This window comes from Rhinopithecus roxellana, chromosome 10 (assembly GCF_007565055.1).
Source record: "Rhinopithecus roxellana isolate Shanxi Qingling chromosome 10, ASM756505v1, whole genome shotgun sequence".
NCBI classification, from domain to species: Eukaryota; Metazoa; Chordata; class Mammalia; order Primates; family Cercopithecidae; genus Rhinopithecus; species Rhinopithecus roxellana.
This window is the reverse complement of record NC_044558.1, coordinates 14,955,212-14,980,132: the sequence shown is the minus strand read 5'-3', so window position 1 is coordinate 14,980,132 and position 24,921 is coordinate 14,955,212. Positions and strand designations below refer to the sequence as shown.

Here is a 24,921-nt window from a genome sequence, read left to right as displayed (position 1 = left end):
GGGGGTGTGCTGTGACTGGGTAGGGCTGTCTCTGGTCTTTTGGGGGGTTTCATCCCCTCACCTAGCAGAGAGGCAGGGCAGTGGCGCCCCGGGCTGGACCCACGCGCCCATCCGTCCAATCGACACGTTGCAGGTGAAGCCCCGTGCGCTGCACCTCAGCGCGGCGGCAGCGTGAGTGTGCGCGGGGGTGAGTGTGCACGGGGGTGAGTGTGAGTGCGCGCGGGGCGCGTGCGCGTCGGGGGCGTGTGTGCGCGCGTGTCAGTGTGCCCCTTCCAAGAAATGCCCAGTGTGCACCCTGTGCACAATCAGAACCCATTCAGCACAAGCCCGGGGTGGGAGGCGGGGCTGCTGCTGGAGGCGATGGGGAGAGCGAGACAGACATGTCAGCAGCAATGCAGATGGGGCTGGGGGCCGCACTCGCTGGCGAGTTAAGTGGGAATTGTGTTTCTGCGTGTGTGTGAGTGTGTGTTGCTGTATGGTGCCGCTTCTCCCTCCCTTCCTCCTTCCTTCCCACTTCCCTCCTTCGCTTGCTCCCTCCCTCTCTCCTCTTCCATTCAGGTTAGCTTTCCCACCTCTCATCCATGCCTGTCCCAGGAATGGTATAGCCAGACCTTTTCTGAATTATTTATAGACCGGTACCAGCTGTTTTCAATTCCTCTCGTGTGCACTCTGTGGGAAATGCGGGGTTTCCTCCCCCCTTTCCATAAAACGAATTGATATCTTTTTCGGAATGCATTTTTCTCACCCTCCGGGGGACACGCGAATCAAGCCCTGACCGCCTCTTTTTCCCCCTTAGGAAGGGGACGCTTTGGGAATGACCATGCTCCACCGAGGGACGGAGCCGGCCCCCAGCTTCTCCACACAGAGCCTCCTCCACTAACGCTCCAAAAACCAAAAACCGTAATTGCCAGAAGAAGCGTTAAAAATCTATTCCAGCCACTAACCTCACATGCACACGGAATAATTACTCTGGATTCTGCATTGTGAGCTGCTCTCCATACCCTGAATTACCTTTGAATTAATTCTTTTTTTTTTGAATTTGCATCTCTTCAAGACACAAGATTAAAACAAAATTGACGCTAAATTGGATTTTAAATTATCTTCCGTTCATTTATTCTTCGTCTTTCTTATGTGGATATGCAAGCGAGAAGAAGGGACTGGACATTCCCAACATGCTCACTCCCTTAATCTGTCCGTCTAGAGGTTTGGCTTCTACAAACCAAGGTAGGGCAAATTCTATTTTATTTTTTCCTCACCTGGGGTAGGGATTCCTCCTTTTATCTATCTCTTCGAGTCCCTCAAGTGGATCTTTTTGGAAGAAAAGGTCACAAGATATGAAAATAATGCTGTTTTGGGGAAAAGGCTTATTACAAAGGAGGAAATCTCCCATATTTTTTCTTTTTATTCTCTCATCAAACAGGTTTTGGGCTTTTGGGGGGCAGTGGGGATGGGTGTAGGTAGGCACAAAAGATGTTGGATGGCATCAGGGGTATCTATATCTATATCGACATAGCCAGCCAGGAGACCTGTGTGATTTTCCAGTTAAATAGCATTTTATTCACCCAGAGCAAAAGCTCCGATTTTTATGGGAATCTAGAAATCTTTTTTTTTTTTTTTTTGTCAGTTGGCTTTATTCCCCTTGTCACCTTCATGCCTCTCTCCCTGTCTCCTGTCTTTACCTTCCTAGTCATCCTTTCTATGCCCTTTAAAACAGATAAAAATAATGATTGAGATTACTGTGATTGTTGCCCTGAAATCCACTTGCTGTCTAAAGGGTTGACACTGGGCCCAGAGATCCCGGGAGGCCTATTGCAGAGGGGTAGGTCTAGGTGGGGATCAGGCTGGTCCAAGAACAGCTGGAATTGAAGGATGCTGCAGGTTAAAGGACTTAAATCTTAAGCTCGGAAAGGAGGAATTCTGTCAATATTCTGCTTTTAATTTGTATTTTTTCCTGTGCTATTATTTTTGAGCTGTAAATTTCTCCTTCTGTCTACACATCTATTTATACCCACACATCCTCCAAGCAAACTGTTACTTCCACACTCTTGCAAAATGGCTATCTTGCAGAGTTCTAAAATGCTGTGCATGTGGAAGGGGTGCAGAATTCGACACGTGAGTCTTTGTGTTAAACAAAGAGATGTGCTGTTTGCATGTGTTAGTCTTGTACCCTCAAAAATGGAATTAATACTTTAATATTTTCCCTTTCATCAATTTTTACAATATGTGAAATGTGATTAGGCAGTATTTTAATGTACTTGAGAAGAGAAATAGCAGGAGAAATGGAAAAGACTTAGCTAATGACTCTTCAGCTAGTCACTCATGCAATCCAAGACAACTCTTGAGAAAATCAGATCATTCATGGGTTGTAGGGCCATGATGGTGAGTGGACTGCTCCTTTCCTTGCTCCACTGACCATATATCCCTGAACTCTGAAGGTGTCTAAATGCAGGAATCAGGTTGGGATAAAGATCTCCAAAAATATGTAGCAGAATCATTAGCATCATTATTTTTCCTAAAAGTGTTACCAGCCCCCCCCAACACACACACATTTTTTTTCTGGCATTTTAAAACAACAATTTTCTGATAATCCAAAATACCAAAGGGATGTGGGGAAGAGGTGAAAGATCTTTGTCGCTCAACATGACAGTAGATGATAGTTCTTCATTGTCCAGAAAGGATGGATGTAATCCAAATTCACTATCCCCCTTTCCTGGGTTTCATTCTTTTGAGTTTTACTGCTTAAATGCTACTTTGTAACCATGGTGTAATCAGAGTGAGAGGGTGGGATCCCACTTTGAACCATGTTCTCACCACATCTACAAATAGCTGAGGTTATCTGGCGTGTGCTCACCTTAGAGACACCTGAGCTCATTCTCCATCTGCTTCCACTCCAAGTAGGAGGATGAACTCTTAATTTGACTTCAAAATAGGAAAGAGGTATGGGTGAGAAAGGCAGCTGCATGTGCAATGCTTTCATACATACAAATGGACAAGGAGAGGAGGGCATTGATGGGGCACAGGGCCCCTTTTGCATCCCCAGTGCCATAATACCAGTACTCTACACCCAGTAGGTCCTTTGGAATGTTTGTTTGTTGGTGATGGGGTTGATAAGGATGCTGTTTGACAGGATCTCAGCTACCTCATTTATCTTGAATGCCAATGGATGAAGCCAGGTTCCAGACTATCATTAGTTGTCCCTAAGACTAGGCGAGGTGGAAAGGGGAGGGAGTTGAGGAAGAGAGGAAAAAGTGGGTGGGGAAGCTATAAAGGGAAGGGAGAGGTAATCCAATTGGAAAGGGCTTGTTAAGATTCAAGGAGGAATCGCCACAGGTGGTCTGTGCCTTTTCACCATCCAAAGCCATTTTGGAGACCCTGACGAGGAAGCAGGTGTTCCCCATCCTTGTGGGCAGTCTCTGTGAGGCTGTGACTCAGTGGTGCTCTGAGCCATCTCAGGGCCATTGTTCTCGCCCCCTTTTTTCCCCTCACAGCATAGAGCTGACTGGGTTCTATTTTGTCTTTTCTCCTTCTGCCACCCCCCTTACAGTGTGGGTGACATAGGAAAGAAAGGTGGCTGCTGGTGGGAGGAAGAGCAAATTTAATTTCAATCGAGGAGCCTCCATGATGTGCAATTAAGAAAAATAATAATAATGGGAAATGAAGACTTCCCAGGACACAGTTAAGGACATTAGGTGGGTGATTTCAAGAGAAGCAGAACAAGATGGTTATCTTCTATGTCTGTTTCAGGTGTGGCAGAGCATGGCGGATCTGTGAACACAGAGTGATGTGGCAGTTTAGAGTTAGGTGTTACATGTAATTTTTCCTCTCCCATTGGTTCCATCCCTAGGAAGCCTGTCTGTCTGAAAATCCTTGCTTTGCTAACGTATATATGCATTTTTTGCCAGGGATGGACGCAGGCAGAGAGAATCAATAAGAAGGCAAAATGACAGGAAAGGAGGGGAAAGAAAAAAATCCTCTATTCAATACTTTGCGCACCAAGTGCTTTTCTTTAAGTCTGATTGAGAAGAGCGACTTCCTCTGGAGAAGGGATGAACAGCAGGAACCTTGATTTTGTGTTCTTGGTTTATCTCCAGAAAGATAGCTTTGGAATCTTGACCATCTTCCTTGACCTTCATGTACACGCACCCAGCCTTGTGTGGGGAGAGGCAGGGGGTACCTGGGAGGTGGGCAAATGGACTGAAATTGGCTGGTGGAATGAGGCATGTTTGGGAGAAACAGGACTGAGCTGATCCATTCCTTGGCCACAGTATTACCTTGTAAAATATTCTTTCAGTTTCCCATGAATACAATAAATCCAGGGGACAGGGTTTTTTTTTTTTTTTCTATATTCTTGTTTAAGAATCTGCAAACGAAGGTGACATATATACTACTAACAGGTTAAGGTAAAAAAAAATTGTTAATATTTATGGGCTATAAATAATATTGATGGACTATAAAAGGAGACAGGTAAAAGGGCAAATTGTATGGGAAGAAATCATAATCCCAAATCAGCTTGCAGAAGCTAGGGAAGAGAAAAAAGCCAGGGTTGAACTCACCATTCTAAAGGTGGGAAAACTGTTCTTCCAAACGATAGTCTTGTGTCTTTAATATTGAGGACTGGGGCCGACAAAAGCACTCATCTTGTGTATTTTGTTGGAGTCAAAAGTGGCTGAGCTGGAAAAATGAAGCTCCTCCTTTTCCTCAGTGCCATTCTATCCCATCCTTACGAATTCTAGAAATTTCTTCCTTTCAGTAAACTACATTTTCAGTCGCTGCTTTAGTGCACATGACTGGATACCAGTATTGTCTCTCACTGTAAATAAATATAGATCAAAAAGTTACTGGTCTAATGAATTGTTTGCATTTATTAAAGTAGATCTCCTCTTTGCAACCACAAGAAGAAGTCTCCAGGGACAGTAGATTAGTGGTTGGATTGATATTATCTTCCAGAAGGAGGTCAAAGCTGGAACAGAATGTAGTCGGGATGAAAGAGCAGGCAGAGCTCAAAGAAGGTGGGTTTCTGAGGTTCACCTGCGGCTGTTAATGGTGCCTGTGGCCATTACACAGAATCCATTGTGCTGTGAACATTTTGGGGGATTGTGAACCCAGCAAGGCGTGTTTATGAACCTTTGGTTGTTTTCTTGATGTTCTCCACCTTATTTTTGGTCTTTTCACTTCTTAGCACTTTCAGCAGAGGTTGGCAGAGAAGGGACCTCATGCACGTCTACGTTGTCCCCTTGCTGAAACTCTCCATGGCTGCCCCAGGCTGTGGAATTGCCTTCCTTTCTAGTCTTCACCAACATGTGCTCATGCTTCTTAGTTTATCCTGATTTTGTTTATACGCCCTGTTTCCCTAAGAATTTTGTGAGCTCCTCAAGGGCAGGGAGAGATGTTTTATTCATCTTAGAATCATTTGTACTTAGCGTAGTGACTAGCACGTAATAGATTCTCAGAAAATGTTAAATAAATGAACGGAGAAAGGAAGTGAGATATTAATTAGTCGACGATGCTACCTGTTTGTTCTGTTGGGTTTAGGAAGGGTTAAAGTTATGCTGTTAGATGAGATTAAGAATATCAGAGCTATGTGACACTTTAGAAATCATCTACTCTGAACTTCTCATTTAATAAAGAAACTGAGATCCAGGGACATTAAGTGATTTTCCTAAGGTTGTATAACTTCTTAGTGCCAGTGCTTTGTATACCATGCCATTGATTAGAGTGAAATGCAGTTATCTGTGGATTTTAAATATCGACGTCAGTGCTTCTCTAACTTTATCATATATTGAAATCATCTGGAGATTTTGTGAAAATGCATATTCTAATTCAGTAAACCTGGGCTGGGGCTCCATATTTTGCATTTCTATCGAGCTATCAGTTGACACCAGAGTTGCTGGACCATGCATCACAGGTCTACACCATCCCTGCTTTTAATTATAGACCATGGTTAGTGGCCTTCGCACCAGACCATTGGCAGTTCTGCTTGTATTCTACTTTTGGGATTCCAGCACTTCTTTTTGTTTTGTTTTGTTTTTTTAAATCAGAAAGAAACCTGTATATTTAAGTTCACCCATCTCCTCTCTTCTTTCACTCTTTCACCTATGCACATCTTTCGCCTGCTCTCTCTTCATTCTGTGCTCTCTTATTCTGGTCCTTCTCACAACTGATTCCTCTCTTTCTTCTTTTTCTTATGTCCTCCTGCTTTTTAGTTTATCTTTTTATTAATGTCTTAGTCTTTTTTACATGATTCAGTTCTTTTAACTTCATTTATTTTCATGTCTTTTGCTTTGCTCAGTTATTCAACAAGATTTGTTAAGAACATTGTACTATGAAAAAGAATTAGCTCTGTCTGTACCTTCCAGTAGCCCAGGATCTAGTGGTGTGGACATGTATAAAGAGATAAGCATATATGTAGGTAAGATCTATAAAGGAGAGAAACCTGGGAGAGTGAGGAGGGCTTCATGGAGGGGTCGACATTTAAATTATGTCTTTAGGAAAAAATAGAAGATTTGTAGGATACGGAAAGACAGGTCATTTCAGGAGGACAGAAAGCATATGAAGAGGAAAGTTGGTGTAAAAGGCAAGCCTCCTGCTCTTCCTTGCATCCCTTAACTCAAGGAAAAGAACAACACAGGAATTTGCTGCTGCTTTGATTAGGAATTTCAGATTACAAATGACAAGGTTAGAGAGTAAAGCCAGGGTCTTCTTAAAAGAAAGAAGAGGCTCTAATTTCTGCTTTTGTGATTCTATAGTTAGTGAAATCCTAACCTTGTTTATTAGACTTGCCTCTAGAATGAGCAAATGATACAGTTTTCATCTTAGACCACTGGATTGCAGCTAACTCTATTGATGGCCATTACAAGGAAAGGGACAGCTGTTAGTTGGTTTGTGTCCAAAGAGAAACCTGGATCCTAGCCCAGGCCAAGCTACTCAGAATGAAGGACCAGCCTAGCCCATGTGTTTCTGGAGTAGGAAGGTAAAAAGTTGCCATGCCCTTCAGACACCAGCTGCTTTCTGTAATGGCAAAGGGGAGTGATGGATGAAGAGGGATCCCGTTATTCCTAGGGGATTCACAAAATGCTCTTTGGTAGTCTATTTAGAGTGACTTGATATTTTCGAGGTTTTTACTCCTGGGGATGTCCAGGTGTGGAGATGTTGGGGAGACACCTTCAGTCACCTCTTGATTAAACTATAGCATTGGTGCCTAAGGGAAGATGGGCTTGAAATGGATGATTCCCTAAACTTATTATCTTTTTCTGCTCCTTATCCAAACATTTATCTAAACTTTCACCATTCTTTGTATGGTGTGGTTTGTATTTGTTTCATTAGCAGAAGAAACCTAAGCTCAGCCTGATGACTTTTTAAAGATCCATTACATATAAAGAGAGTACCCTGGATCTGAAAACATGTGGGTGAGTAAATGCCCACCATTGACTGACCTAAGAGTCATGCATTCCAAGGGGACTTGAGAGGCAGAGCAGGGGAGGCACAGTGATAAGGCTGTGCCCAGGGTCCCTGAGAAGGCGGTGGAGGGGAAGCAGGGCCAGCTCTCTGGGAATGGCAGACCTGGGAGGAGAGGGAAGTGATGGGCTTTGGCCCTCCTTGGAGCCCAGCTTGATGGGGAGCAGAAAGTCTGTAGCAGAGGAGCTTCCTAGATTAAGACAATTAAGGTTTCAATGAATTAACCCTCTGAACTGCTTACTCAACTCACCAACGGCAAACTACTCAACTCACCAACGGCAAACTACTCAACTCACCAACGGCAAACTATGCCGTCCACACGCCATCCTCTGTGTCTTTCCTCACTGCCTCACTCAGACGGAAAATTTCTTTCTTTAAAAAGAAATGTCAAGCTTAAAGTTCCCATTAATCTTTATATAGACCCACTCAGGGCTTCAGCTGGATAGAATTTCTTAGGAAATCAGATCTTGTTTCTTTTTAAGAGAGGGGACTTAAAAACAGTGGCTGAATAAAAGCACTACATGGTTACAGGAAGGGAGAAGAGAGTCTTAGAAGAAGCCTGAAGCTCAGGTGAGGACACTCATTCTTTCTCCCGTAGCTAATTGTACTCTGTGAAAATGGTCGACATTCTTAACTAATCCTCCCACCTTCTAGGGGCCGTAGTATGGTCACGCAGATGCCACAGCAGTTTGTATCCTTGGATTTGAGATTAGTGTATTGGTTATGTATCCAAATCCACACACACCCCAAGCACCTGTGCATATTAGACTTGTGTGTGGATGGATATGTTTGTACAGTGACTTACCTACTAAATATAGTAGGCCCCAAAATCATAAATGCATTAAATGTGTACATTTTAGGGACAGTAATGCCTGTGGTCTGTGTGCGTGGTGCAGGATAATAAAGCAATAATGCTGACAGTCTGGATTATTGGAGGTTACCTGTCCTCCTTGACAACCACCCTTTAAAAACTGTGAAAATAGTCCTGAGGTTGGCCACATGGCCTAAAACCACATAATGTGGTCAGCCACGTCCACTGACCCTCACTTCGGTACTTTCCTCTCCCCTGCCCTGCCCCCATGAGCCCCCTTGGAATGCATGGCCCTAAGTCAGCCAGTGGTGTGCATTTGCTCATCCACATAGCATCAGAGTCCAAAGTTCTCTCTTTATATGTAATGGGTCTTTAAAAATTACAGGTTTTTCCAAGCTGTCCAGTAGCTGCCTACATGATAATGAAAGAGGTGGTGGTCTTAGGAGTCAGAAGCTTATATTTAATTCTGCTTGTGTTGCTTTATTTTGTGACCATGTACAAACGGTTGACTCTGGACCTCAATTTTCTAATTTCCATAAAGTGACAGTAGTCTGAAGCAGTGATCTTGAACTCCACTTCAATAACAGAATCATCCACAGAGCTGAAACAAAAACAAATACAAAAAACTAGACAAGAATAACAAAGAAAAGAATGATGCCCATGCTCAGACCCTACCCCAAAGAGTTAAATTGAAATCTCTCATGGAGGGATTCAGGCAATGGTCATTTTAAAAACTTCCCTGGAGGATTCTAATGCGCAGACATATTTGAGAACGACTGGGCAAGATGATTGACAAGGCACCTGTTAGCTCTAAACATTATGTTATACTAGCATTTTAACATGAAGGTAAGACCTTGTCACTGTTAAACTGTTCTGTGATTAGTAGACGGTCCCTGGGCCAGAAGTTAAAGAAAAAAATGCTGTTGGGATATGATGGTACTTAGTCTGCAGATTGCACACAAGGGATGGAACTGGGGTTTGAATTAAGGGAAGCTCTCTCAACACTAACACTGGCCTGGTGTTGAAAGTTAGGAAACTTAGGGAGAATGTTTTCCTGACATCCTTAAAACAGGTGTGGCTGCGAAATAGGGCGAGCGGTTCTTGGTTTTGCAAACATCCTCTGTTCCACTTAGTCTTTATTGAGGGTGCCCCATTTCTTGTTTCGGAGAGAAAACCTCATTTCGGTCCTTTGTAACAGTGTAAATGTAGGAAAACTATTAATAAATGGGGCTGGCTAAGCAGACCCTGATTGACTGGTAAGGGGTGTGAATGGTGCAATTATCTGAGTGCTAGTTGGAATTCACTAGCCCTGTTGCCCTCCCTCTGAGTGCCTGAAGTAGAATATTAAAGGCACGCAGAGGAGGAAGAGGGTAGGAGGCATCAAGATGTCGTTCTTCTCTGACTGTAACTTTAATCACTGATTATTAGGCTGGCTGGGTTAATAGTTTTCTCACATCCTTCCTTTTTGGCTTCCTCCCTTCCCCGTTTTAAAATAAATGTGAACCTAAATGTACAGAGGCAAGAAAAAAGCCCAGATTTATGAATCTGTGTCTTTAAAAAGACAAACTATAAAAGAGTAAACACACTACTTCTCTTTTGGACAGCTGCTAATAGCCATTGAAGATAAAAGAGAAAGAGTATGAGTGTGGTTTGGACTCAGTGGTGTTTGGTGGGCTGTGTGGTGGTGTGAGACCTAAATATTTAGGAGAAAACTAAGACACATACTCCTTGATTTGAAATTTCAAATATCTGCTGGCTGGCCCCACATAGGCAAAACATCCAAATCATGGAGCTACTGCAGCCTTTACCCTGGAGTTTCTTACCATGCAGATCAGTTTCACCGGTGAGCTCTGTGGAGCCACAATTGCTATCTTTGTGATTTCGTGGTTCTTCCTCTTATCACCTTGTTAGAGGCTCCAGAATTGTTTCTGAGCTCAAAGAGGAATGGAGAATATTTCAGTTTTTATTTGATTTTGTTTACATCTGTTATCTTGGTTTTGCCTTCAGTTCACATAGGAAGAAGGACTGCAGAAGAAATTCTACCCTGGCCAAATATAGGTGCTCAGATTCGAAAGATCTTTCCTGAGTACGAGAATGCTACCTTTTGGATTTTTGAAGACAGAAATACTGGATGTGTGTGTGTGTGTGCGCGTGTGCGTGTGTGTGTGCGCGCACGTGTGTGTGTGTTTAGAGCCTGCATGTGGAAGAGAAATCACTTTTGTTTAAAAGTGATCAAATTTGTTACAGTGATCAAATTTATTAATTTTTTATTTTCCTGTGAGGACAAGATTTATGTCTTTGTCATTTTATGTCCTCAGTGGTTAGCAGAGTGCTCTCTGCACATGGTCAGTGCTCAGAAAATGTTGGTTGTTGGTAAAGATGATGATGGAAATGAATGTGCATTGAAGATAAAGCTGATATGTTTATACCTTTTATGTTTCCATTTCCTTGCCATCCAAGCACCTCTTAATGCTTTGGGTGAGATTTACTAGGGTTGAATAGATGAAAGTATCTTTAGTGCCAGCTTTAGGCTGATGAAGTGAAAATATACTCATTTCTTTGTGCCTCAGTTCTTTGAGCTTCCTTTCACATTGTGTTTGATATGGACATTTCTTCAAAAAGCTCTCTCTCATCACTAATTATGCTGTTGCCCCTCCTTTCAAGTTCCATGTAAATACTGTTCATTCCTCAAGGCTCATCTCAAAGGCAGGCTCCACCATGAAGTCTTGCTTGATCTCCCCAACTAGAAGTGAACTCTCCCTTGAGAGGCCAAGGCAGGTGGATCAAGAGGTCAGGAGTTCGAGACCAGCCTGGCCCAGATGGTGAAACCCTGTCTCTACTAAAAATACAAAAATTAGCCGGGTGCGGTGGCAGGTGCCTGTACTCCCAGCTACTTGGGAGGCTGAGGCAGGAGAATTGATTGAACTTGGGAGGCGGAGGTTGCACTGACTCGAGATTGCACCACTGCACTCCAGCCTGGACTGTCTGGAGTAAATGAGATCATGGTTACCTTCTCAACCTCTCCTTTTTATTATGTACCCATTGACAGAGTTGCTTTGCTTTCAATATGAAATTCAAGTTTGACACTGAAACTCATGAATGATCTTTCAGTAACCATTGCAGGCAATCCAGTTTATTGATAAGTCTGCATTTACGCAACTGAGACAGAGATTAGGAAAAGGAATGAGAAGGTCCTGGAATTATGTAATCAGAATTTGTGTATCATTTAAAGATAAGAAGTGGAATGAAAATGCTAAGAATTATTACTGTCAGTCTAAATATAGTTATTTATAAGGAATTGTCTTGCCTTTGCTTGAGACAAATTTCTATTGAAATTTGTATTCTAGATTATGCCCATTATATTCTAGATTATGTTAATGCACATTATTTCACTTAATCCTCACCACAAGACTGACATTATTTCTGTTTCTCAGATAAACTGAGTGAGAATTAGAGAGCTGAACGTTACACAGCTATAAGGAGCAAGCCAGGATTCCAACTTACATCTTCTGATTCTAACCCCTGACTCTTTAAATTAGAGTTGCTTTCATGTTAAAAAAGATAAAGGTTTATGTTGCATGTAGTGGAACTCATAAACAGCATGTACTTGGAAACTTCAGCTAAAGTGATTTTCTTCTAGATCCCGTCTCTTGGGGCTTTGCTGTTGGTAAAAGGCAAAGTTGTTTAAAACTGGAAAAATGGATCCCTACAAAATAGCTGATTTCTGGACCTTAATTTAATTCAGTGAGGATGAAGGATGAGAAACTCATGGTACTGGCCATGAGCATCTCATTCATTTCACATATGGCTAAGGCCTGGGCAGCATCATCTTAACCTACTCCTACTATTCTGTAAGTACATTTCACCTCTGAACTTGAAGACTCTGGTTCCTCTAAGAGGGAAGGAACAATCCACTTCTCTCTGATCATGTAATCTTGGACATTTTGAATATTCTCCATTTTCTTGTTTTCTATTTTTTTCTCAAACCCATTTGCAAACTACTCCTTTGAATAGAGACTAATGGTTAAGTGCAAGAGAATGGCAGTCATAAGTACTGCTTTGTGCTTGGATTTTACTATTAACAGGGGTCATCATTGTTAAAGAGGAAATTCCAAAAAGGATATGAGTGAGCTAGTTTTGTTTCAAATATCTATATCAACAATTAACTCGGAGGGCAGTTTTATAGAAAATAAATGTAAAATACAAAGGTTAAATTCCCCATATCTTTTTTTTTTCTATTATGAAAGAGGATATATATTGGTGCCACATGGAGTACCTTAGCTTTACCATATGCATATTTTAAAAAGGCTTTTTGGTAATTTGAAGCAAGGTAGAATTGAGGAGAGAGGCACTGGTCTTTGGCCCTGTTGACCAGATCCCATCTCAGCCCCACCCTGGCCAGCACTGTGTGACTCAGGCAAGCTATACGACCTTGCTGAACTCACTTCCTCATCTGTAAAATGAGGTCTTTAGGGGAGCCAGTTATGTTGACCCCCCTAAAGATGTCATTTTGTGGATCGAATGAGGAAATGTAAAAAATCTCCTCAACCATAATTGTAATATACATATGTGCAGTATGAAATAATAATTAATAACTGCATCCTGCTCCAGATAGCCAGTTTTCAATGTATTATGTGGCCTTGAATTCAATACATCCACTCTCAGTGAACAAGAAAATGGAAAATATTTAATGGGCAAGACATGCCGTGAGTGGTGAGGTACGCAGCATTCTGAATGCAGAGTGGCACCTAGGCATTGTGACCTGCGGTTTTTAATCTTTGGTCTATGTCTCCTTCCCAGCTTCTCTTTCACAGTATTTTATTGAGAAAACTAGATAAATACTTGTCAGAAAGGAGAGCAAAACTAATCTTTCTAGCTTTATGTGTGAAACTGTTTTTTCCAGGCTTGTCTTTTATCTTTACATGATCCAAGAAGCAAAGAGATGGAGATGGTGACACAGGCAGGGGCAAGGGATACTGTGAAAGGCTGATTTACACTCCAGGCCTTTGCTCATGCCTCTTGCTCTGACTGCAGTGCCCTCCCCACCTCCCCTCGTGCCTGCAAGTTTCAGCTCAGGGATCCTCAGCTCCAGGTCTTCCTGTCGCCCACAGACTGGAATCACTGCCCTCTTCTTGCTCCCATAGCCCACCCTGGGATGTGAAAGGACTGCTGTCATGTCTCTATCCATCACACCTCCCGATGTGAATTTCTCAAGGGGAGAAACAGCATCCATCCTCATGTCCCAGTGTGTGCCTAAAAGAATGCTGGCACACCATCGATGTTTAGTAGATGGCTGCTACTTTGTTGTGAGCACCTACCGGTTCTGTGCTTAGTGCTTTCCATGAATTGACCAATTTAACCCTTTCAAACACCCATAGAGGTATGTAAGTTTATCTGCATTTCACAGATGAGGATACCAAGACATGAACATGTTAAAACCTTTCTTTGCTTAAATGGCACAACCAGGATTTGAACCGGGCGCTTTGGCTCAGGTTCACACTCTTAAACTCTGCTCTAAGCTTTGTAGTACATGTTTATGGTTGACTTGATGCTCAGAGACTTAAAAGAAACATACTGCGTGTCTGGTCCTATGTAATGAAGAGAGTGGAGAAAGAGAAGGGTGCCCAGCAGGATTCGAAAGGTGGTTAGGACCTGGACTTCTGTGAATGATTTGTGGGCCTCTTTCTTCTGATGTACTCATTAGCTATAGGACACAACCAGGACAGTCTTCCAGAAATGCACAGGAGTGTAATCAATGTAATTGTTGAGTTATGCGGAGGGTGAAATGGTTGTGTTTTCAGCACTTGTACTTCCTCAGCTCCTTTGCTGTCATCTTTGGGTTTTTTACATTTTCCCCGCCACTGTCTTCTCCACCTTTCTTTCTGCAGTGTAACATGGCAGAGGCAGAAAACAGTGATTTTTCTCCTGAGCAAGAACTCAGGAGTCATACTGCCAGGGTTTATGTTCTGACCCTTGTTCATGCATTGGAGAAGTGTCTTTATTTCTCTGTGCTATCAGATTCCTTATCCATCAAATGGAGTATTAATAATTCTGGGTTTTTAGAGTTATTGTGAGAATCAGGTGAGTTATTTCACTTTGAACAATATTTGTCACAGAGTAGGCATTGCAGAAATATTAATTACTGTGACTTCCCCTGTTCCCAACCTACTAGGTATCCAATCAGAGCTAGTTTGGGTGGTGCAGTGTGATGCTTAGTTGTCCCATGTAGAGGGCCAGCAGTCATTTCTGAATTAGAAGCTTCCAGATCAAGACTGACTTCTTTGAATATCTCATCAGATTACACTTGGCAAGAAAAGACAATCTAGCCACAAGATGCCATGTTTCTAGAATATTTAGAGAACATACATTTTTAGTGCAAAAATGCAGAAGATACAAATGGAAACCAATTAATTGAGGATTTACAGGTTCAAGTGAGCCTAGGACAAAGTCACCACGAACTGATCACACTTGAAAAACTGTAAGGAAAATTAAACAGCCAAAATTTGAGAAAGAAAAGGAAGGTTTTCAATGAAGGAAGGCAACAGAGGTGAAGACAAACCCAATTGGATGCAATAACATCAATCACTTACATTGCTAAAGCTTGATAGTGTGTCAATAGATTTCTCATATATACTGTCTTCCTCATACATTATTTGGTCTTCCCAAGAACTCACCAAGAGGAATTCTGGGCATGAACTATTTTCCCTCTTTTAAAGGTGAGGACATTGAGGTACAAAGTACTCTAGTGATATAAAGTGCTCTAATCATTGCCCAAAATTATGCAGTCAAGAGGAAGAAAAAGCTAGAATTCAAGCCCAGCTTTTCTGAATCTCGTGTCTGGGGCGCTTTCTCCTCTGCAGGTGCCTTGAGATAGTTGAGGAGAGCAGCTTGCTCTCCTAGATGAGAAAGTCTGGAGGAAGCCTGCTCGGATAAACAAAGGGCTTATTCTAAAAAGAAAGCCACTTCAGTGGGCAGGTAGGCATCTTCAGAAATGGTAAAGGTTGTGAAATCTGAGAAGGAAGATTGACATATCATGCAAAAGATTTAAGACTTTAGGAGCAAGGGAATTATTACCATTTTACCTCTCTATCTTTCCAAAATTTCCACAATAAAGCATGTCATTTTTGTATTTAGAAAAGATGATTAGGAAATAGAAAATAAAAAACTTTAGCTATATGAGGAATTAAAGGGAAAGCAATAAAAGCCATCTTCATAAGAACAAGAAGTATATCTTTAATTTCTTAGAAATATAATTGGGAACTGTTTACTCACATACAATCACACACACGTGTGTGTGTGTGTGTGTTTGTGTATGTGTGTATATATATATGTAAGGTATATAATCTGGATTCTAGCATGAGTTAGGGAACACAAGACCAATATAAAATTGGAGAGGATTTTAAAACATTAATTAAAGAGAATATGATAAATAACCCCAGGTCTTCATGACAGATTCTAAAATGTCTTTAACAAAGAAGTGGCCAGTGCAGGGCCAAAAGGGGCCATTTGGGAAAAACACAGAGGACTGGAAAGATCTCTTAGAGCGAGCGAATAACCTTTGAAAAAAGAGATGATGGCTAGAAATTACAAACTCATAAGCACAAATACTAGGTTGCAAAAATATCAAACCTGTCAGTTACCTTAAAGAGACCAGGGCTAGGAACCCTCAAAATGACTTTTTAAAGAACAAATCCTATTAGATCTGGGGCTCTGTGAGAATTTCAGGCTTGGCAGACTGCAGGAAACTGATATATGTAATTAAGGAAAAGTAAGAAAAGTTTGCGACCTGGCTTATCCTGAGATTCTACTTTCTAAACAGGGAAAATGGGGTGGGTTAAATAGATGGCACTCAAAATGGAGTGACGGCAGTGGCTGCCAGCTAGGGCAATGCCAAAGATGCTATGTGGTTCTCACCTGGGGGGCTTGGACCCAACCTATATTAACATTCCCAACAAAGGTGGGAACAGTTAAGTACTGCCAGCTTCTCAGGTCTGAACAAAGAAGGCTGAGCTCCTGTTTAAGGAATGAGGTGTTCTGCGAGTCAGCTTCGCACCGCTGCTGACACAAACAGCCTGGCTTACAGCCTGTGAAGTCCATGATGCCCTCCTTGACCCCCAAACCCACTTCATCTTTGCTGCCTTCCCACTTCTACCCTGACCTTTATTCCACGCAATTAAGCAGCAATTCCTTAAATGAATGTTCTGGATCCTCCTCCCTGAAAAATCAACTTTTGTGCCAATGCCTCAATTTCCACACGAAGTATTGTTAGGGCACTTAGGATCCCTGAAGCCCATCTATGAATGGCAGGTTAAGAGCCCTTGCTCTGAACCATGTGTCCAGGGTACACCCGGGCATATATTCCTCTAGTTACTTGTCTCTAGAAAGTGAAGACTTTGGAGAACAGCTTTTCCTTGCAATCCTGACTTTTTTGTCTTTCAAGATTAACCCGCTGCATGGATTCATTTATAGGACGTTTATGAAGGTTTGTGGCCAAGGGCAGGGCCTCTTTGCTGTGGAATCAAATGTAATGCCTATCCTCCAAGAGCTCACACAAACCAGGAGCTGAGATTTGGGCAAAAATGTCTAGAGAAGAAGGCAGAATTGATGGTGTCTTTAAGGTGGTAGAAATCAAGTAATGTAGGAGCCCGGCTATCTGGCCCAGACACGGGTGAGCCAACGTGACCACCCAGGGATGGGGGACGCAAATACTTAGGAAGGCATGAATGTGATTCAGATATTGGAATAGAGGAATACTAGCTTTCTTTATAATTCTCTGCTATGTTAGCCACCTCCCAGTCTGCCCTAATGGACTCTGACTCTTGTCTAAGGCCCTGAGAACAAATTCTAGCCACAGCCAGAGATTAAGTCTCCATTGGGACCCCAGGGTGAAGATTTCTTAAAATTTCTCATAAGGTTCTCCTCCCCTCAAAGTTGATATTCAGTGGATTGTCTCTTTACCTTTCCCACCATGGGAGATTTGTCTCTTTTTTCTCTTGGGTACCAAGCAGTGCCTTACAAGGACAGCTGAGTCCTGGCACCCTCAAGATTCTGGGCTGGTACTGCTGTGGCTTTTACACCAATGCAAGTCTAGATCTTGAATAGTCAACATCCAGAAGTAAAGATGGGAGCCCCAATACCACTCCCCACTGAGGCAGCCTGTGGGAGTCAAAAGCTGGGTTTTTGATGTCAAAGGGACTTCAGTTCAGAATCCTGGAATTGCCACCGAGTGACTTTGGGTAAGGCATTTCAACTTTTGACTGCCGGCTTTTCCTCTGCTGTAAAATGCAGGTTACTAGAAAAGTTTGAAAAATGAAGGCAATTACCAGGATTTCAAAAATAGGATACTTTTGACAGTTCTAAATACAAACAAATGTAGATAGTGATAAATTCCATATCCTTTTTCTGAAGTCATATAATTCACTGAAAGACAGCAAAGAATAAAAATGAGATGCTTTCAGAAAGAAAAAAATATATTTCCAAATGTAAGTATAATTCTCAAAAAAATTAGGAAAAAAGAGGAAAAAAAAAGGTTAGATGAGGTGAAGTGTGTAAAGCACCTGGAACTGAGCTCCCTGCCTCTTTTGTCCATATCCTGTGAGTAACACTGCCGGTTTCTCAGTAGGATAGGAAAAAGCAAAAGGGATGGTCCTTGCTGGCCTTCTCCATCTTCTTTTATTTTTCTTACATAAATGCCTACCCCAGCCTGTGCCTCAACGATCCTCCCCTACAGCTGTCATGCCGAGGAGAATTGCAGAAGCTTGGTGCGTTCATTTCTGCTGATGAGGGAGATGGAGTAAAGTGTATGAAACTCAGTTCCTAGGACCGCCTCAGGAAATTGGGAGTGTTACAGAATAAGCCCAGAAATTAGGTGAGGGCTGGGAGCCTTGGGTTATTAGAGAGAATGGCAGGAACAAGGAAAGAGGGAAATTTTAAAAAAAGAGAGGGTGACACTGATGAAAGGAAGAAGAGGAAAGTGCCATAGCCAGGACCTGAACTTCCATCAGCTTCTCTGCTATTTCTCCACCTGTGTGTTAATGAGGAAAAAATTAGGGAGGGAGAGAACAAAGGAAGAGGAAGGATGAGAAAAACAGGGTAGAAGGAAGAGGTGGCGGATGAGTGGGATGAAAGGAGTTCTGCCTTCTCTGACGGCAAGGGGAAACGGGTGCAGACAGAGGGTCTGTCTAACTGCATTCCCCAGGGAGAGACAGTGCCTATCACCCTTCCTCCTTCCTCGCCTAGCGGATGACGAGGTGGCAGCAATTTTGGCACGCTTCTGGGGGAGAATCAGAAAGCGACAGTTGCTCTGTCCCCCTGGGAAGTTCTGTCTCGACTCCAGGGAGTTTTTGTGACCTCTTCGTGGAGGTCAGCCAGCCCGCCCGCCTGCCAGCCTCCAAGGCTTGCTTGGGTGTTACGGTCACTATGATAATCCAATCCTCTGCCAGGGAGATATTTGCTTGGTGTACATCTCTTTGTCTCACTCCTGCCTGTAAATGGTGGCAAACAGACATTTTGGGAAGGAATTAAGCATTATGAGTTCACAGAATGTCAAGCATTCATGTGGCAAATATAAATCAATTTTGAATTGTTGCTGGTTTTAGGTTATTTGTAGTATGGTGCCTACTCATAGCATAGGCAATTCAGGGTTAATTTTATACAAAATGAATGCAATTTGCTAAAATCTGAATTGAATAACTGCAGGCTGGTGAAAATATTGATCTTTGTGAAGCCCTTCTGTTTCCATGGGAGAAGGGATGGTATATATTTAAGGTATTGGGTCTTGATCTCCCTTTGGTATTGGAATCAGGGGTGGGCATGGGGTAGGTGTGGAGACAAGAAGAGCGTGAGCTTCCCTCTGCTCCCGCCTGGTTTCTCGGTGCAGTTGGGTTCAAGCCCAGATGCAGCTGGAGGAAGAAGCAGCTGCCAAGCAAAGCCGTGCTCCCTGCCGCTCACTGTGTGGAAGAGCCAGCTCCGTGCATGTGTGTGTGCCTGTGTGCGTGTGTGTGTGTGCGTGTGTGTGTATGAGAGAGAGAGAATTTGAGAATATGAATGAAAAACTATTTTTCTTCACAGGGTATAAGAACTTTAGGGTACGTTCATAAGGGCAGTGATTCTGATTTCTGTCTTAGAGACCAGCATATTTGAAATGCTGCCCAGGTGGTTCTAATGTACAGCCAAGTCTGAGAATTGCTCTTCCCACCACCTCTCTCACACCCGTTCCTTTGTCTCATGTGTGCCTGAGCCGTGCTGCCTGCAACCTCCACTCTAAGGGAGGAAGACAGCCTCTGACTTCTTGGGACTCCAGCCATTCTTGTCTGCCATTCCGCTGGACCTGCGTTTCTAGAAGATGTGGTGGGTTGATTAAATAAATGCTCTTAACCCTCTAATTTTATGCACACAGCTCCTCATGCTGTGGAAATAACTGCTCTTAGATTTTTCATTGTAAGTGGATTGCCCAGATTGCCCAGAGGGAAAGAACTTTGTCTAATTTTAATAAAACAAGTGTTTATTTAGTTATTCAGTTAAAATGGTCAACATTTTTGCACTTTGTTACATTTTCTCCTACGTATTTCAAAATATACACTAAATTATCTTTTTTAATACGTTGGATTCATGGATTCTTGCACATTTCCATTGTAGATCAACCACTTACCGGCAAAAACGTGCCCTCCAATTCTTCCACATTGTATCTTTGTCCAGGTGTCCAGCAGCATTGCTTCCCTATGGTGTCTCTCTCACCCCCTCCCACAAGATCTGGATCCTCCCTCCTTGTGACTTCAGGCTTTGCTTCCTCCACTTCACTTACATCACTGACCTTAGCTCTCAGTGTGGAATTCTCTAATGCTTCCTTCTCCTGGCCTTAGAATTCCTTGTTGCTTCCCTTCCTTCCCTCCCCTGCCACTCTGTTTCCTCGAACTGGAATTCAGCTTCTCCAGTACTGACTCACCCACTTGCAGGCATATCTGCTTTTAGTGTTCTGTCACTCCCACTACTAAGGGCAGATGAAAAGAAAGTCCTCAGAATACTTTCTTCCAGAGTCCATCATCACGAATGACGGCGTGACCAGCCTTTGCTCACAAGCACCCACCCCACTCTTAAAACATGGGCTCTCAGAGCATTCTCTCCTCCATCGTCCTCATCTCAGTTGATGGTGTCATCACACTTTGCTGAGAAATCGTCACTCTTGGATGTAAATGTCCCTAATCATTCTCTTTCCAGTATAAACACTCATGTGTACCTTTTGTTTGCTGGATGCTTCAGAGGGGACTTTGTTTTGTCCTTTACAGCTACAACTGCCTTTGTCCTGACCCAATCTATCTCTTCATTATGGACTCTGCTGTCACACAATACTTCCTGTCTTTCCTGACATCAGGAAGTTCTGTCTTCTCTGCTTCTTCACTGCTGCTTTCAGTGTGGTCACCCTAAAACCTTTATTGATCCAAAACAAAATGCATTGTCTTCCCCCAGCCCCTCTCTCTGGGATCCCTGTTTCTTAGGTAGTATGAGACTTCTTTTAGTGCCATAGGCCTGATGTTTTGGGGTCTCCTGCATGCCCCCAGCAGCCCCTCCTCAGCCCCACCCCATGGATTCTATGGAGTCTGTCTTCAAAGTGCTTTTGCATATGAATCCTCTTTCCACAAAAAGGCAGTAGAGCCTTTTGGTAAGAAACATGAGTCTTGGAGCCAAACTGCCTGAAGCTGCCACTTTTTAGTGGTGGAAACTTTGAAAAATTACATCACTTCCAAGTCTTGGTTTCCTTATTTGGGAATAATGGAGAATAATAGAAAAACAGTGCTTAAAAATATTGTTTTGAGAATTAAATACATTAATACCTATAAAGGACTTAGAACATGCCTGGCATGTTATAAATGTCTAATAAATATCAATATTACCTCTAACCCATGGCTCTCTAGTGGGGGCTGATTTTCCTCTCAAAGGACATTTGCCAATGTCTGGAGACAGTTTTCATGGTCATGACTGGGGAGCAGGGGTAGAGGCCTGGGATGCTGCTCAGAATCCTAGGATGCATGAGACAGTCCTTGAAAATGAAGGATGAGGCATCGCCAAATGTCAGCATTGCTGAGGCTGAAAAGCTCTGCCCCACTTATGCCACCATTTTCTCGGAGCTCAATCAAGTGTCCGTTCTGTTTTTTCTCAGTCCTCCACTCCCTTGAAGGCTCATTTTCTCACATGGTTTCAGTTACAAACTGGTTTTGATCATTCTGCAATCTACGGTTCCAGCATCCTGAATAATAATATCTCCAGTGGTGGATAGAAATCTCTCCTGGCATGTTCTCCCAATATTGCAATATTGGAAAATGGTGACGATCAAAAGAAAAAAAGAAAGAAACCCACTGTTCCTCTCCTTTCTCTCTTCATTCAATCAGCATCTCTTCGCCAACACATTTCTATGGCTGCCAGTGGCACAGTGTCCTGGCACCAGTTTCCACTGGTCCCCTCTCCAAAATCCCCCACTTCCACTCCACGCCAATGTCGGCTGGTTCTCCCTCCGCATGGTTTCCTTGGATCCTCATTTTCCATTTCCATGGCTACTGCTTAGTGCAGGACTCTAGCTGGCATCCCCTGCCTGGACCTCGCCCTCTCTCCTCTACGCTCCACACAGCTGCTGGAATTGTCTTCATTAAACACTGTTTTCTCTACTCACGAATCCATGGTGGCTCTCCATTACTGCTTATTAGCAAAAGGAAATTCCCCAGGAAGCCCTCTGCAGCCTGACCTCCCTCTCCCTGCGGGCCCCACCCTGGCAGCTGCCTACCCTGTGTTACTCCCTCCCAGTCTCTGGGCGTTCACCTATCTGAACTCCTCCCTGTCTGTCTCTACACCTTAGAGTGTTATAATTCCCCTTCCTGGAGAGCCTCCTTCTCTCCTTTTGCCAAACTGTGTCTGTCACCTCCTTTAAAATCTGGCTCAATTTTGAACTCCCCCAAGAAACTTTCCTGAATAACCCACCAGATTCTCCGTGTCCTGTTACTCAGTCTCTCATTTTGGTCACAATTATTTATTAGATTTGGCCTACATTAATTTACACTTGCTGATATGTATGAAGAATCCCTTGGTGTTTTTAGAGAATATCCAAATGTGTATCTTTCATTCCCCCTCCCCCCCCCCTTTTTTTTCTTTTAAGCTAATTCCCACGGTCCAAATCAAGTGCTCTGGATAGAGCAGGACTTTAATAAATGACATCTCTGTAACGTCTTTTTTCCCCATCTCTCAAAGCCAAGGAGGGACTTCAAGGGTGTGTTTTATGGGTGACTTTAAAATAACCTTCTTGTCTTTTTGTGGTTGTGTTGGTAGTAGGTGGGAGAAAGAGGAGGAGGATGAGGAGTAGGAGAAGGAGAAACAGGACGAGGAGAACACGGAGGAGGAAGAGTGGAGGGAGGAGGAGGAAGCAAATCTGGGCTTGCCAAACACAGGCAACAAAATGCCTCCACCAGAGGTTGCCCACAGGAGGAGAGATGTGGTATAAGAAAAATGCACAGTGTCACGTCCTGGGCATCTGCTAATGAGAGCCTCCCTAGGAATAAAGGAGAGAGAAACATACTGTGTACCAACCTTTGGGGGTAACACCCAGCTTTTGTTTAGCATTTGGCAGCATGCTGGATGCTTTTAAGTATATTTTAAATCTATGACCTCATTTGGCAAATGAGATAGATGATGTTGATGTTGTTCCATTATGCAGCTGAGGAAGTGAAGGCTAGGACAGCTCATGTGACTTGCCCCTGGGTGTCAGGACTGTGCTGGCGTTTGGACTCAGGTCTTGTGAATTCCGGGGTCCCATGCTCCCCATTGAACCCTGTTACCTCATCTTACTCTGTAGGGTAAAGCTCCAGGGATCACCTGTCACTTCAGTGCCCTTATTTCTATAGATTGTGTTGCCATTATTAGTCCATTATTAGTAAAACTCAGCCTAGACTTAATCCTAATTAGTGCTCTTTTCACTTTATCACAAACACTATATTTTATTCCTAATCTAAGGTGCAAGTAGACCTCTTCCCAAGAGCCTTGAGACCAGTGCTGTACAATAAAACTTTCTACCGTGATGGAAATATTCTCTAACTTTGCTGTCCACTGTGATAGCCACTAGCCACCTGTGACTAGTGAGAATGGAGAATTTCAGTTAATTTAAGTGCCAATAGTCATGTGCGGCCAGTGGTTTCCTCCTTGGACATGTCAGCTCCAGATTCATTATGTTCTTATATTTCTCAGAGTTAGTAATTTGCCCATTCTGGGTTTTCCCATCTCCCTTCCCTTTTCACCCTCTGGGAGGTTACAGTAAACCACGAAGATTCAGAATGTGGGAGCTCACCCAAGACGGGCCTCCGCAGAGCCTGCATCGTCATCAAGGGAGGCAAGAGAGATGAGGGAACCGACTGCTGTGCTGGGGTGTCGGCACTGGGTGGGAGGCATTTGTGGAGGAGAAACCGCCAGCTCCCAGGTGGGTCTCTTCCCTCCTAGCAGCCTTATAGGAGCTCAGCACTCATTCCTGTGTGGTTCTCACCTCTTCCCACAGGAGACGGGCCATGGGAGGAAGCTGATCTGCTTCTCAGAGGTTGGTGTGGAGGGGGCTCTGATGTGTCACAGCATTAGCCTTCTCCATCTGGCCCAGTGGAAGGTTATCGATGAGTTGAAGATGAGTTTATTGGGTGCTTCTGTCTTTAATTTCCACTGAGAGATACTTCAGTAGTGCTTTATGGTTGAAGCCTCTCTCTGCAGTCCTCTCTCTCTGTGTCTCATGCTTGTGTGTGTACCCATACAGATATATATGGTATGCACACCAAATGCCCTAAGTACCTTTCTTCCCATATCCTGCATTACATCAAAAATACTAGTTACTATATTTACTGAGGCTGACCTCCCAGGAGAGGCTCCCAATGGCAGACTTGTTGCAGCCGAGCCGAGTCCAGTGGAAGCATCAGAAAATGACAGATCCCCAAGAGAACAGCTAATGGAAGCAATAGGTTGATGGTATGGCACGGTGTGGCCTGACCCTGTCTTTGCTGGTTTCTTTCTCTTTTCTTGTTCACTGTTCTGCTCCACTTGAATTTTAATCTAATTTATTTTTTAGGCCTATAAGAAAATAACCTGAACTCTCTTTAACCTGTGGGACATACGGTATTGGACAAATTGAGTCTGTTTATACACAGAAATTAAGGGTAGAGGATGAAAAAGAACTTTCCTTAGAAATTCAGAGTCTTTAATTGCGGCACTAGAGGGAGGATCTGAACTCTGATTCTCCAAGTCTAGAGAAATCGTGGAAGAAGTTAACCTCAGAGTTAACTGTTTGAGGGCCATGGATGCTATTCATCCACGTAAAAATGTTCCCTCGTGCTCTTCATTGCAGTGTATGTTTACAGGGAAATGGAAGTTTGGTTCTGTGGCTCAAGGGCTTACTGGTGAGTCCCCAGAAGACCCTCCAGGTATGCTCGTGATGATGTGGCTCGTTGCTGGGCAGACAGATGTGAGCCCACACAGGGCACCCAGAGTCCATACGGAACGAACAGTTGGAGGAAACGACTCGGAGAAAAAGGCGCTTGTTTTCACACAGAGGCTTTTAGAACAGAATGAGGGTAGGGGCATTCAGGGCAGCTGTGACACAGAGAAAGAATTATTGCCCTGATAAGAGATTTTTAGAAAAT

At 43.2% G+C, this 24,921-nt stretch overlaps 1 protein-coding gene across 1 annotated transcript in view; it reads left to right on the top strand.

Annotated features, from left to right (window-relative positions):
* The first annotated feature begins 1,032 nt into the window (after positions 1-1,032).
* GRIN2B (glutamate ionotropic receptor NMDA type subunit 2B) overlaps positions 1,033-24,921 on the top strand; it is a 435,571-nt gene continuing 411,682 nt past the window's right edge. The window contains exon 1 of the mRNA XM_010385603.2: positions 1,033-1,224. The gene's annotated coding sequence lies outside the window, so the exon portion shown is untranslated. The remainder of the gene's footprint in view (positions 1,225-24,921) is intronic.